General features: G+C 45.5%; 2 protein-coding genes across 6 annotated transcripts in view; one reads left to right on the forward strand and one right to left on the reverse strand.

Moving 5' to 3' along the window:
* CCDC148 (coiled-coil domain containing 148) overlaps positions 1–237 on the reverse strand; it is a 68317-nt gene extending 68080 nt beyond the window's left edge. For 2 of the 4 annotated variants that reach the window (XM_066999085.1, XM_066999084.1), the window contains exon 1: positions 26–118. The gene's annotated coding sequence lies outside the window, so the exon portion shown is untranslated. Of the gene's footprint in view, positions 1–25 lie in introns of all 4 variants that reach the window. The other 2 variants (XM_066999094.1, XM_066999086.1) reach the window with 2 other exon arrangements.
* Positions 238–293: 56 nt separating this feature from the next.
* The window catches only part of PKP4 (plakophilin 4), a 94710-nt gene continuing 81741 nt past the window's right edge, over positions 294–13262 (forward strand). Inside the window, exon 1 of one of the 2 annotated variants that reach the window (XM_066999080.1) lies at positions 294–431. The gene's annotated coding sequence lies outside the window, so the exon portion shown is untranslated. The remainder of the gene's footprint in view (positions 432–13262) is intronic. The other variant, XM_066999077.1, reaches the window with a different exon arrangement.

The raw sequence follows: 13262 nt of genomic DNA on the forward strand, positions 1-13262 counted from the left end.
GGCCGCTCGGGGCGCGGGCACTTACCGGCACGGGGCCGCGGGGGTGCGCGCCCGCCCCGCCCGGCAGCGGCCCGGGCCTCAGCGAGCCCCCGCCGGCAGCTCCCGGCCCGGCCCGGCCCGCCCCTCGCTCCCGCGCCCGCCTCACGGCATCGGTAACCACGGCAACCTCCGCTCCCGCCGCCACTGGCGGGCTCAGCGCGCGGCGGCAGCCAATGGGACGCCGCCGTGCGCCGCGCGGGGCCAATGGGCGCGGCGTGACGCTGCCCGAGGGGCGGGGCGCGGCCAGGCGGAGCGGGCGGCGGCGGCGACGCCGGCGCCACCAGCAGCAGCACGGCCCCGCCGCTCCGCCGCCGCCATGGGCACCCCGGGGTAGGGCCCGCCAGCGCCGCGCGGGGCCGCCCGCGCCCGCCGCCCCCACCTCCCTCGGCGCGGTGAGCGGGGAACCGGCGGGAGGCCGCGGGGGCGGCGGGGAGGGGGGGGGTAGCGCGGGGCAGGTGAGCGCGCACCGGGCCGGGGGGCGCCCGGAGGCGGGGGGGGGAGGCGGAACCCGGGACCGCGGCGGCCGCCGCGGTCCCGGGTTCCGCCTCCCCCCCCCGCCTCCGGGCGCCCCCCGGCCCGGTTTGGATGCGCAGCCCTCGTCCGCCCCGGAGGGCCGCAGCGGGCGGGCCTCGAGCGCCGGCTCTGGGTTCGGGAAGCGGCTCCTCGCGGCGGCCCGCGGACCTTTGTACCCGCCGGGTTCGGTCTCCTCGCGCGCGGCGATCGGCGTGAGTCACCGCCCCGGGAGGCGGCCGTCGGGAGGGCGAGGTGTGGCCGGGCCCGTAAAAGTAACGCGTTGTTAGCCGGGGGCGCTTTCGGTAAATCGCCCTCGGGAGAGGCGGCGCGGTGGCGTTTTCCCCGCGGGCCGGAGCGCCGTGGTCCAGCACGGGCCCGCCGAGGCGGCGGCACGGCGGGGACCCGCTGCGCGGCTCTGCCCCGTCAGTCAGAGCGGGGGGGGGGGCGGGGCGCCCTGCCCGGTGCGCGGCCGGGCCCGCGCCGCTCGGCGCGGCGGGGGCAGCGCGGGAGCTTCGCCTGCTGCTCGAGCGGCCTGCAGAGCGCCGTCTCGCTGCTGAGGCAGGCTGCTGGCAGCGCTTCGGCGTAGGTAGAGCGGCCGACGGTCCTTTCGTGTAAAAGCGACGCGTTTGTTGTAACTCCCACCTGGTTAGATGCTAAGGATAAATGCCGGTAACGGCAGCAGCGGATCCGCAATGAAACGCGCCTGGAGCAAGTTCTGTCAGAGGGCGTTCTGCCACACGTTGGTAAAATTCGCTGTAATTCTACCTCGATGCTACCTGGGATCCTCGTGGGTCCGTTCCAACTCACGATGCTCTATGATTCTAATTCCTGTTAGAATCTGGTTGTGTTATGTACGATACAACATACTTCTCGGTGTTTCCTTTAACAATACCAGTGCGGGGTCCTTGTACAATGAATGGGTGAATTCAGTCACACGATATAAACAAGGAAAGTGTAGTGATAAATTACTTTGTTCCGAGCAGCTTCATTTGCTAGCAAAATATCATGTAGAACACCCTTTAAGCTATCTTTGATAATGAATGCTAGCATGCGCTTTGCAAAAATAATAGTAACCGTAATTAGTAAGCTGTGTGAGGTATTTGGTAGAGGAGGTCTGCATGTATTGTGGAGGAAACCTCAGTGGAAGAAACACTCTGCATACTAACAGAACAGGAAGCATAAAGAAGAACTTTATGTAATTCTGCTTCGCTTCATGTAGATTATTAACATGTATAACAGGTGGGAGGCTAAAGCAATTTCAAAAGATGGTACTCTGGGAGTACTGTCCAAATCTTGGGTTGGTTTGAGTTTGGCTGTTGAAACTGTGCTGAAAATGAGCGATGTCCGCAAGCGTTTCTCTGGTTATTTTTTTCTTTCTTTATTGTCTGCAGGAAAGCACTGACTGGCTCAAAGATCTCAATGAGCAGAACAGAGTTGTTGTAAGCATAAACGGCGAAGATTGGGTTTATTACCAGAATGCAGTTATTGTAATGTGATGTAGAAGAGTCCCCTAAAAATCAAGCGCAGCTATTGATTCTGGTTTGGAAAAAAATACTTGTGAACCTGCTGTTGGCCATATTTTGCCTTTCTTTCATCTCTCGTTTACTTTCTAAGTGCTTTTAATCCAGTCAGTGACTATGTTGAAATTTCTCTGTATGCGAAGCTGCGCTGCTGTAGTTCCTTGCGAAGCAGCTGGCCGGAGCAGTCCCCGCGAGCAGTGCGCCAAGGTAGCTGTCGTGAGGCGGGACCCTGCTTTGCCTGGCTGTGTGTTCGCTCCCATTCCTCGAGGGCTGCCTGTTGTTGTGTCCACGTGCTACGAACGTGCAGAAACGTGGGGTGACAGGCTGCTAACTGGTGAGCTGGGAACAGTAGCTTCATTTGCTGGCGCTTGATGGGAAGCAGCTTGTAAGAGTTACTGCAGAAAAGTTGTTCTGGTGCCTTGTATAAAAAGCGCACGCACATCTCCGCAAGTAACTCGTGCTGGTACGGCTCAAGCTTCTGGAAGTTTCATGAATTTTTGGTCTGGTTTCTGGGCTGGTATTTTTCCTCTGGTGAAAGTAAGGTAGCAACTCATTATGAATTTGACATGCGCTGTCCCTCCAAAAGTTATCTGACCCAATTTAAGGTTTACTAACTGGAGGGGGATTGCGGTAGCACAGCTTTACTTATATGGGAATAAGAAGTCAGACTTGGAATTGGAGGTTTTGCAGGCATGGCTTGCAGATATTGCTTGCTGCAGTTCCTGACCTGATCCCAAATATTGCTGACAGCAAGCAGTCCAGGTACCGGCAGAGACGGAGCAGCTCTGTGACCGCAGCTGAGCATAGTGTGGCCGCTGGCCGTCGGCGGCTCTCTGGGCTCGGGTAGCTCTCCTGGCTCCCAGCTGCCTGTCCTGAGGCCCGACGTGCAGCGTAGCTCACTGGGTAACTTGCGGTGTCCCCTTTATTCCAGCAGAATACCCGCTTATTCTTGTTCACACCGAGTTTGCAGAGGGAGGGAGGAGGTGGGTGAGGACAGCCAAGAACTGCCTCTGGTGACCTTCCCAGGGCTTCTGCCTGCACAGAAGAAAATAGCAGCTTCTCGTCAGTTAAAATCTCTGTAGCTGGCTTCAGTTTCCAGACCTTTGCTCCTTTCCTGCTCACTGCCCCTTTCTGTCCTTGGCCTTAGCACCTCGCTCGCCTTCCCTCCAAGGAAGACAAGAGGCGCGTTGCAGGAAGAAGGAAGGACCGCTTTGGTTTCACGGCCCATTGATGTTTTTTCTTTAATAGTGAAGGCCCCAGAACGATCATTACAAGGGGAGGCTTAAGGTGAAAGTTCTTTCCGTGGCATCTCGCGGCGTTTCGGTAGCTTCCCAAGCCGCCGAAGCGCAGGAGGACGCTCCTCGGGCGTGTGCCATGGGTTCAGGCAGGTGACGTGCGGCTCGGGCTTGTCGTCCCTGCGGGATCAGCCTCCTGAGTCAGCCCCGGCTTCCTGGAGAGCCCTGTCTGCGCCTCCTCTCGCGGAGGCAGGATTGTACCTCCGAACCAGTTCAGCCAGTTCGCCGCCTGCCTTTGCCTTTCCCTCCTGCCGCAGTTAGCAGGGAACGGTAAATACAGGCGCTTTGGGTGAAGCGGGCTGTGGGGAATTTGTCGGCTGTCTTTAACTTTCCAGTCCTTTTCATTGCATCCCATTCTTACAGGCAAATGAAGACAATACTGCTTTGGGAAAAGTTAAAATGTGAGGGAAGATCTGTTCTTACCGCTTCAGTACTTTTGAACAAGGAGGCTTTTTAACATTTTTTTTTTTTTAAATTGGGCACACTTTTGATATACGTGTGTTTTCTCCCTGTTATTGCTTTCTTTCCTCCAAACAGAAGAGCTAAATACTCTTTCCTATCAACTCAAATTTCAAAGTACTATAGTTACAAAAGGAAAAGAAATCGCCGTTTTTCTCCAGAATGTCTCCGTGGTCATCTCTCATGGATCTTCCTCCCTCCTCCCCATTTTTTTTAAACTCGCATAGCACTAGAAAGTGAAGACCAGCCAACTTTCTGTATATTGGCTTTTTAAATTGGTGTAACGTTATTTTAGCGCAAAGAATAAAACCGTGAGTTATTACTTTTTGAGAATGATTGATCTGTTCTTCATGGAATAACTGAAATTAAATCTTCCTTTCTCCTTCCCCCATTTAGCAGGTTCCTGTGCTTGTAAAAGACATGTTCTCTAAGTGTCGTAACTGAGAGCTAGTGTGGTTGTTCTTTTTGCGTGAACCCTACATCAAAATTACAGCTAATCTAACGTTCTGATCAGGGTTGTGATTAATTCATTATTAAAGGAAGAAAGAAATCTGTTGTAAATCCTTTGAAGAAGTACAAGCTGAAACTTGTTCTCTGCATCACAGCTCAATGGGGGGATTTTTAATGTATTTACTGTTTATGCAACCATGGGGTAGTAATTATGGGCAGTGAACAAAATTTGCCCTGTAGCTATTGGATCTGCAAAGCAAAAGCTTCATAGATACTGTGTAGGTTGTATAATTGGCCAGCCTTTAATGCTTGTTGAATTTGTAAATAGGAGTTCAGAGCACCAGGTCCCTCTTCCCTTAAGAGTGAGATGCATCACAGCTCTGAGTGGGAAAGCTCTGGTGGGATTCACTTGTCCCGAGAGCACTCGTGTCAGCTGGCAGCAGGACAGAATTCACCTTGGGTGGCTCAGCAGAGCATCCGTCAGGTCCAAAAGAGTCCGGAGCTTAGCTGGAGCCGTCTCCAGAGGCAGTAGGAGCAAGGGGGAGAGTGTCCCGGAGGGCAATGAAGGGGTTGAAGGCAGGAAGGTAGGAACAACTCCTTCAGTGCCAGGTACGGCAGGTAAGAAGTAGCAGAGATCTGGAGAAACAAGCAAGGAAAGGGAGGAGCTGCATTGCGTGGTGCCAGACATTGCTGTTCTCTCGGGTGATGATCAGCTGTAAAGAAACGGGGAAGGAGCTGTTGGAAAAATTCTGCATTTCTGTTTGCTTCTGAGTGCAAAAAACTTTTTCTCTCTGTACAGTCTTAACCAAGCTTCATTATGGGACATGAGTGGTCTGGAAAGCCTTAGGCTACCACCTATGCTATACTTCTTAAAGTATATATAAAGTTTATTTGCTTTTTAAAGTGTATATATAAATGTACTCAAAAGCATTTGCGTTACGTGCATTCAAATAGAAATTATCTAATCCACATCTGAATTTGTTTACGTGGTTTGCTTGTGCCATCTCTGCTAGAAATATAATGGGAGCAGGAGACTTTCCAGTTTGTTGTTGATTTGTCCTCTTCCTGCCAAAAAAAATAGGTTGCAGCAGAGAGTGCTTCCTTAGCATTCCTAAAGGAAATCTTTTCAATTCCGAAAACATGGTCTACGTCATCTTGTATTGGCAGTATGTTTTGTTATTGTATAACACGAATCGAATAGTCGTGTATTTGTGTGTCATGAAGGTAGACCTGATTGGTGAAAACTAATAAGCTTGTAATCCTTTCCGTTAGCCTGTTCCTGTGGAGCAGAGCATACCAACGCCTGCTCGTGTATGGCGCTGAGTGTGGAGACGCAGCGTGTGCACAGCTGGGTCAGCAGGCGGGCACCACGCTTTCTTCCATCTATCCTTCGGAAACTTTCAGCTGCTCTTACAGCGTGAGTGCAGGGTATAAATTCCCAGATAATTCTTCCTGGATCTATTCCTGTGCCTCCAAGGGTAATGCTGGTATATGCTACCTAGTATGCTGAAATTCGGCACAATATATTCCCCTAGAATTAAATCTCTTTGTAATGGCAGGTTTTTAGTAGCTCCAGTTTAAAAAAAAAAATAAAAATCACCAGTCTCTGAAATAATTTAAAGTAAATGACTTTAGTGTCATTGTGGCATGCTTAAAAATGAAAGTATTTCATATCATTCATAAGAATAAGAGCAAGATGCTGTATGTAATGCCAGGTGATTTTTGAGCGCTTTTGAACAAGCTCTGTGTGCAAACTTATTACATACACGTGATGCTGTTCACTGATCATCTTTTGCAGATACCTACTCAAGTCTTGTATTCGAGTCTAAAGATAAATATGGAGGCAGATCTTAACGATTTAATAGTTTTGCTTTGTTTTTCTTAAAGTCTGACAATTTTGTTTTTAATTAAGAAATAAGGTAACAGTTTCAATATGATAGCGTATTGTAAAAGGAAACTGCGCTTGTACTGTCATAGTGCATAAACTCCAAACGGATGCCCCCTTATAGGGGCTGGAAGGAACTCCGTGCTCCTCGGAGTTTACAAACCAAAACACAAAGTTAGATAAATGTCATAAGTGGAGGAGAAGATATCAAGAACATGTCTTTTTGTAATAAATGCCTTCATCCAGGGTGCTTGTGTTCCAGTAATAATGCTCAGATGTTGGTCTGTATTATTTGATACAACCTTAGTCTAAGGTACACTAGCAGAATTTGCAGACGCTTCCGTCTGTTTCTGCTGTATATCCTTCATATCAAGCTTTGCCCTGATAACTAATGTAATGAAAATAATCATTGCTACATTTTAGCTGAAATAGAAAATAATGACGCATGAGGTGGTTGGTGTAATACATTCACTTGTCTTTGGGAGCATGTTCATACTTCAAACAAGATGAGAAACCTCGCACCCAGAAATTTCAGGCTGGCGCTCAGACCTGAGATGTGTCCATTTTCCCCATGCTGTTTTGACTACCCAGCAAAGAAACAAAATTAAGTTTCCATGGGTTTTGCTGTTGTTTCTTAGTATAAATCAAGGCGACAGCATACCTTGAGACTTGTGAGATTTCACTGTAATTAAATACCTTCTTTTCCAGAAGGTACTAAAAAAAAAAAAAAAGTCATTGTTTAGAATTCTCCCCGGAACAGTAAGCGGTGCCACGGGGACTAACTGTGGTTCAAAAACTTGAAATTTTAAAACAGGTTCCAAAGTTCTGGTAGAGAACACTGCCTGTTGTGGGATGCTCTTTGGATCAGGCGGGTATAATCAGTCTTCTGGTATTAAGAGAGTTTTTTCACGTAGTTCTGGAACATACAGGTTATTTTTAAGGAACACACAAAATTCACCATGTCAAAGTAATCCAGTAGGTATCCAGTACCTTAACGTGTCGAATTAGCAAGGCAGACTGAATAGAGGACTTCAATTTGTCTCATGAGCTCCTGAGTTTTATTTTTGGCCCATCCAGTGTGCTTAGAATGGAACAGGAAAAATGCTGTCCGTCAGTCAGTTTTTCCTGCACTGATGATGTCTGGAAACGTATTCGTGCAACGTAGGAGGTTAACACTTTTTATTAAACTTATTTGTTGCTATTCATGACTAGATTTTTGATTTCTGCTTTATTGTAATAGGTGTAAAACAAGATGTCTTAAAGTGCAACTTGCTTGCTTTTAGGAAAGGCAGAATTCACTAGGTTTAGAAATCCTTGACTTAAATTTGAGCTGTTTTAGTAATATAGTTAATTACGCTATATTATTATCTTGTATTACAAGTACACTGATATATCCTATAATGTAAATATTTATTAATATATATCAGAAGGAGTGAAATTTGAAATAGAGAAGGAAGATGTAGTATTTTTAAAAACTGTTTTTAGGTAGCAAAGATGACCAAAGTGCCATTTTTCCAGACTTTTCCCGTGTCTTCCCTTTATCTCAAAGCAGCACAAACATCAAATTACAGCAGCAAACAATACTTCACTCTGCTAATACTCCAGCTAATTTTTGTTACAAAAAAAATGACAGTAAGGTTTTATGTATAGCATCGGTATAATGTTATTTTAACGTGTTAAAATTTTAACAGTTCCAATAAATAAGATCATCTGTATAAAAGCTCATTTGTTGGTTACTTAGTACTTCACAAATTAAAATGGTTGATGGAAAAAGATCGGGTTGGTAGACAAGTTAACTTACGTGCAGCTTTAATGTCAGAATACATCAATACAAATAAATACTGTCACCACCGGAAGCATTTCTGCAGTAGTCGGGTAGAAGGTTGTTTTTAGATTGCTGTTTTGGTTGCTTTTACGAATGCCTGCAAGTCCTCAGCATCTCAGCGTTGTGTATCCCGTCCCGTCCCTCCCCAGTATTTACTGAATAACGTCTTTCTGTATTGATTGTTCTCCAGCTTATGTTATGGTTGTGTTGTGATAACAAAGTATCTTGCCATGCAGACGCTGTGCCTTTAGAGGAATAAAAGTTATCTGTTCCTTGTGAATGGCAGTTTGCATGTGCTGAGATTGATCGCGTTCTAGGAAAAATGTCACTATATGAAAACTTATGACAGCAGCTCTTTCAGCTGCATTTTGTCATCACAATAGCAGTTCAGAAATACTTCATCTTAGGATCCAGCAGCTGAACACTTTCTTTTACTTGTACAGAATTTTCTTATCAAATCAAGAACTACTAACGCTAGGTGGGTAATTTCTTCAGTATTTCTTGCATTTCTTAGAGCTAATAATTGGTTCTGTATGATCCTAAACAAGCTTTTCCCCCCAGGTTCGCTGAAATAAGCAGGCATTTTGCTGAAAGCATATTATTGTTGTCTGTGTAGCAAACAGCCTCCTGCCTGTTCAGGATTTTCTTTCAGAATTCTTGACGTGTCAGTCTCCCTTCCAAGTCTTTAGATGGGCAACCTTAAACGTGCTGGAGGGAGGCAGGAGTGATACGCTACTTCGTGAACCTTCTGTCTGCTCTGTGCTCCTTGCCCAGGAGCTCATCTAGGCTGTCGTAGGTTCTTCCTCCTAACTTAAAAATGGGCTGTAGCTGACCAAAATGATTTGCTTGTTGCACAGAATTGTATCCAGGCTAGAGATTTTTATCTTGGCAGCAAAATGTCTGTTAATACTAGAACTTGCCCAGGGAGGTGGTGGCGTCACCATCCCTGAGGGTGTTTAAGGAAAGGTTGGATGTGGTGCTTGGGGACGTGGTTTAGTGGGTGACATTGGTGGTAAGGGGATGGTTGGACCAGACGATCTTGGAGGGCTTTTCCAGCCTTAATGATTCTGTGATTCTAAATTAAAGTGTAGCATGTGCTTTTTCCCCCAGTAAGAATAAATGCTGTGATACCTGTGCGATGTCATTCTACTAACGATCATTAACAATCAATTACCAACTCTGAAGCCTCTGCACTGGCAATTTATACAGCCTAGAACAGAATGAGAGCAAAGATGTAGTAAATAATCTTCTTGAATTTTCTATTTTTTACAACTTTTATTTCATTAACACTTCTATTAATGCACTCTTTTTATATTGCCACTTGTCAACAGGCTTCTCAATTCCTGAAAATAAGGCAGCAGGTGAAGATCTGTATGGAATAGTATAGTCTATTGAAGCTCAAAACACTTGAGCTTGCTTGGCCTGTATTTCGGAGTCAAGTTTTGGTCACAGACAACAGATGAATAACTGCTGTTCTTCAGCATCTTTTATTGCAAGAATCTGGCACTTGTTTGTTTAAAGGTTTTAAAAGAAGATTCTTCAGAATATGGAAAACAAAAAGCTCGGAAACAGCTAATAGTCTGTGTGCGTTTGGAATATTTTCCTTCATTTAACTCAGCTTTTAAAAAGGCACTGCAAGTCAGAACTTTTTATCTGCTTTACCATTAAGTTCACATAATTAAGCTGAATCTTATAATTGTTGGTGGCTGGGAGAGAAACCTGGGGATACGGAACTGCTACTTCTCTGGTTCCTTTTTCTGCTGCAGGCCATTTTCAGTCAGGATTATTGTGCTAGATGAACCTCTAGCCTGACGCAATGTCGCTTTCCTTATGTTATTGTAGGTAGCTGGGTTTTCCGCATGCCTTTGATTTTTGGACTTTTTCAGGCTCTGTTTGAAACAAGATAATGCAAGCTGGAGCAATGGCATACCCTCAGATATAAGCACTGTTTGAAATATAATGCTTTCTTATTTTTAATGAATTGAACAATCTCTTATAAGCAGGTGCATTTGCAGTAGCACGGGTGGCTAAGTTTGCCTTTCAAAGGACCTTGCTGATGGACAGGCTAGCATGCTTCAAATTTCAGACTCCCTGCCTAGTGCTGTGGGTTTTCTTGTTTTTCTGTGATGTTAAACAGTTCGGTGTGGTGGTATCTCATGATGTAATGTGTTAAATTTGTAAGAGTTACAACTTCATGTAGAAACACAAACTGTTTTTTTTTGGTTTTAAGTGTACATTAACTTTCCGCTCTTCTTTTCCTTGCAAGCAGAGCTAGTTCTCAATATAATTAGTCTTGTCTAGTATACTGGAAGTGGACCTCGTAGCACTGAATGATGTAGCACTAACAGCTGACTTTATTTCTGTGTTGCCTGTTTTATCTAGCAGTGTGTACTAGGAGATTCAGCGACTGTGCCTTTCACCTGGCTAACGTCGAGATCACTTCTTCATCTAGATCAAGGAACACATGGGTGTCAGACATTTCACAGTGTAGGATTTATGTGTAGATTTTATCTTCAAATAGAAAGGTGATTTACATGTGCAAATTTACTTGGTAGGGGGCATTCAGTGTCTCCCCAAGTAAGTAATCCTTTATCACGACAAAACTACAGCTGTGTGGTTTTCTTGTGTGCTACTTATTTTGGGTTGCTTAGAACTGTTATGGCCTCAGCCACCTTGACTGGGCACAGAGCAGACAGAATGAGATCCCCATTTTATCCCAGGTGAAATTAAAACGTGAAGTCTTACCGTAAGACTAGTGGAGAGAGACACAGTGGCTTGAACTACTTAATTGTTGTCAGATGTCAACTTGTACCTTTAAACCCGGAGTATTAGTGCACTGTTTGTAAGTCAACTGAAAGTCATAAGTGAAAGAAACCCGGATTGTCTGTTTTACTGCTAACTTTGCAGATTTTTTTAAATCTCTTGCGAGGTCTGGGGCCAGGTGCCAAGTTAGGCAGGTTAGCTTCAAACTATTTAGCTAATATTGTGACAGGCCTGGATCCTGCCGAATATGAAGGTTTGGTGTTTGTTTCTGGCTGATGTAGCTTGCCAGCAGGACCCTGTAAGCTACCAGCAGCTGATCTGTGCCTTGGTCCATCTATCTGGATGGTGCATGAATGACATGGGTGCATCACTGTCTCCAGAAGAGTCAGCGAAAATGCTCAGCCTGTGTGTGGAACCTCAGTGTGTGGGTCTAAAAAGTCCTGTGGGTGTCTGGATGTATGTGGCGTTGTTTTAATGCTATGGATGGATGCTAAGTGCAGGCATAACTCTGGTCGTTAATAAGTTCAGCTACTGTGTGAAGCTGTTTGCTTGTATTTTATTCAAGCTCCCTAACTGAAATGGCCCTACCACTTGCCACGGAATGAAAGCTAGCAAATCACCATGTTTTGACCTTAACATTTTCCAGCAGGAAATGAATCTAAGTGATACTGACTGTAAACACATCCCAGAGGAGCTGGATACTTTCTGCTATTTTAGCTGGTGTGATTCAAGTAGTTTGATTTCCTTTATGGTGGTAGTTATTTTATTTGTATACCAAGGTATCCTTTTGCCATAAGAAAAAGTAAATTGGGTATACCAATGGGATAGCCTGGAGGAGACTGGGGGAGGCCTCATGGCAGCCTGCAGCTCCCTCACGAGGGGAGCGGAGGGGCAGGCGCTGAGCTCTGCTCTCTGGGGACAGCGACAGGACCCGAGGGAACGGCATGGAGCTGGGACAGGGGAGGGTCAGGCTGGGGGTTAGGGAAAGGTTCTGCACCCAGAGGGTGGTCGGGCACTGGGACAGGCTCCCCGTGGCCCTGAGCCTGTCGGAGTTCAAGAAGCATTTGGACAACGCTGTCAGACACAGGGTTTGACTTTTGTGTGGCCCTGTGTGGAGCCAGGAGTTGGACTCGATGATCCTCGTGGGTCACGTCCAACTCAGGGTTTCTATCATTCTATTTTAAGAGTCCGCTCTCAAGATCATAACAGTACCTGCTAGGGTATCACCTGGGCATGTTTTCTGGACAGACAAATGTTTTTGTTACTGACGGAATTTGTGTTGCTTTAGCAAGTCTTTCACTTATTTGTCTATAACTTTCACATCATTATGTTATTATTTGACTTGTAAAACAACAAGTCTCAAGCTTCATGGACTTGCAGGTTTCTTCTCTCCCCTTAGAGTGCTCTACTTTTTTCACCTTTATCTGTTTTAAAATAGTTATACACCCCAGATAGCTAATTCTTTGTTGCCTTATGTGTGCATCAGATGCTTGTGTGAATGTCATCCCTTCCACTAGTGTGGACAGCTGTTGAAAAAGTCTGTTTCACTAGCATCAGACCGTTCCCCTCAGCTCAGCTGGAAACCGTGTTGTTTCTTATTTAATAAGTTTTGTTCTTCTCAAGTCAAGTAATTTCAGTTACAGGTTTGCCTGCTTCTATTATCCTTTCATGTTAAATCAGTCGTTAACAATCTGGTCCATGGCTATTTCTGCAACTGAGTTTTTTCTTACATCTTTTAGTCTCAACTTTGTTGAGTAAGTAACCTTTCTGTAGGTTTAGCTGCTCTTTAGTTACCATATCTATGAAATAAATACCTGCGCTCCACCATTATGATGATTATTCATGCATAAATCAGTCTAGAAAAGCTGGATCTTACCAAAGTTTCCAGTGGTGTTTGTTTCTGCTATAGCTTCCACCCCAAAGTTTTAGAGTGGCTGCAAGCCGCAAGCAGCTTTTTCTTCTCTGCTGTTGGAGATTCACTAAAATGCATTAATGGTTACGCTGTGAGGTTTGCCCTTTCACAATTAAAGGAATGCATTTGTATGACCAGTTACAGATAATAAGTCTCCAGAGAGATGACTTCTCTGTGAAGTTGAAAGCTGATAACAAGGCTATTCCTATCTTTGGAATTTTTCTTTGGCTAGTGTGTCTTAAAATTCACTGCTGGATTAAATTTATACCTAGTAAATTGGAAATATCACGAAAATGTCTTTTGTGGAGACACTGAGTCAGTAGCTTATTAAACAAAACTTTTCCGTTTTTTTTTCTTTTCATTTTGAGCGTGTTATACTTGGCATGGACCCAAGTCTTTCCATACTTTGCAAATAGGCCATCGGTGAAGTTAGGTCATCAGTTCGTCAGAATTCAGAGGGAAACCTGAAGGTCATACTGCTGCCCAAGTAAATAAAAATTTTCACTTTCTTGAAGACTTACTATTGTACAAATCTGCGAAATGTATGGCATTTCTTGTAAATAAAGTATGATGTTCTACAGCAGATTTCCTCTTAGGTTTC

The sequence above is a fragment of the Anser cygnoides genome, chromosome 6, assembly GCF_040182565.1.
Source record: "Anser cygnoides isolate HZ-2024a breed goose chromosome 6, Taihu_goose_T2T_genome, whole genome shotgun sequence".
NCBI lineage: Eukaryota > Metazoa > Chordata > Aves > Anseriformes > Anatidae > Anser > Anser cygnoides.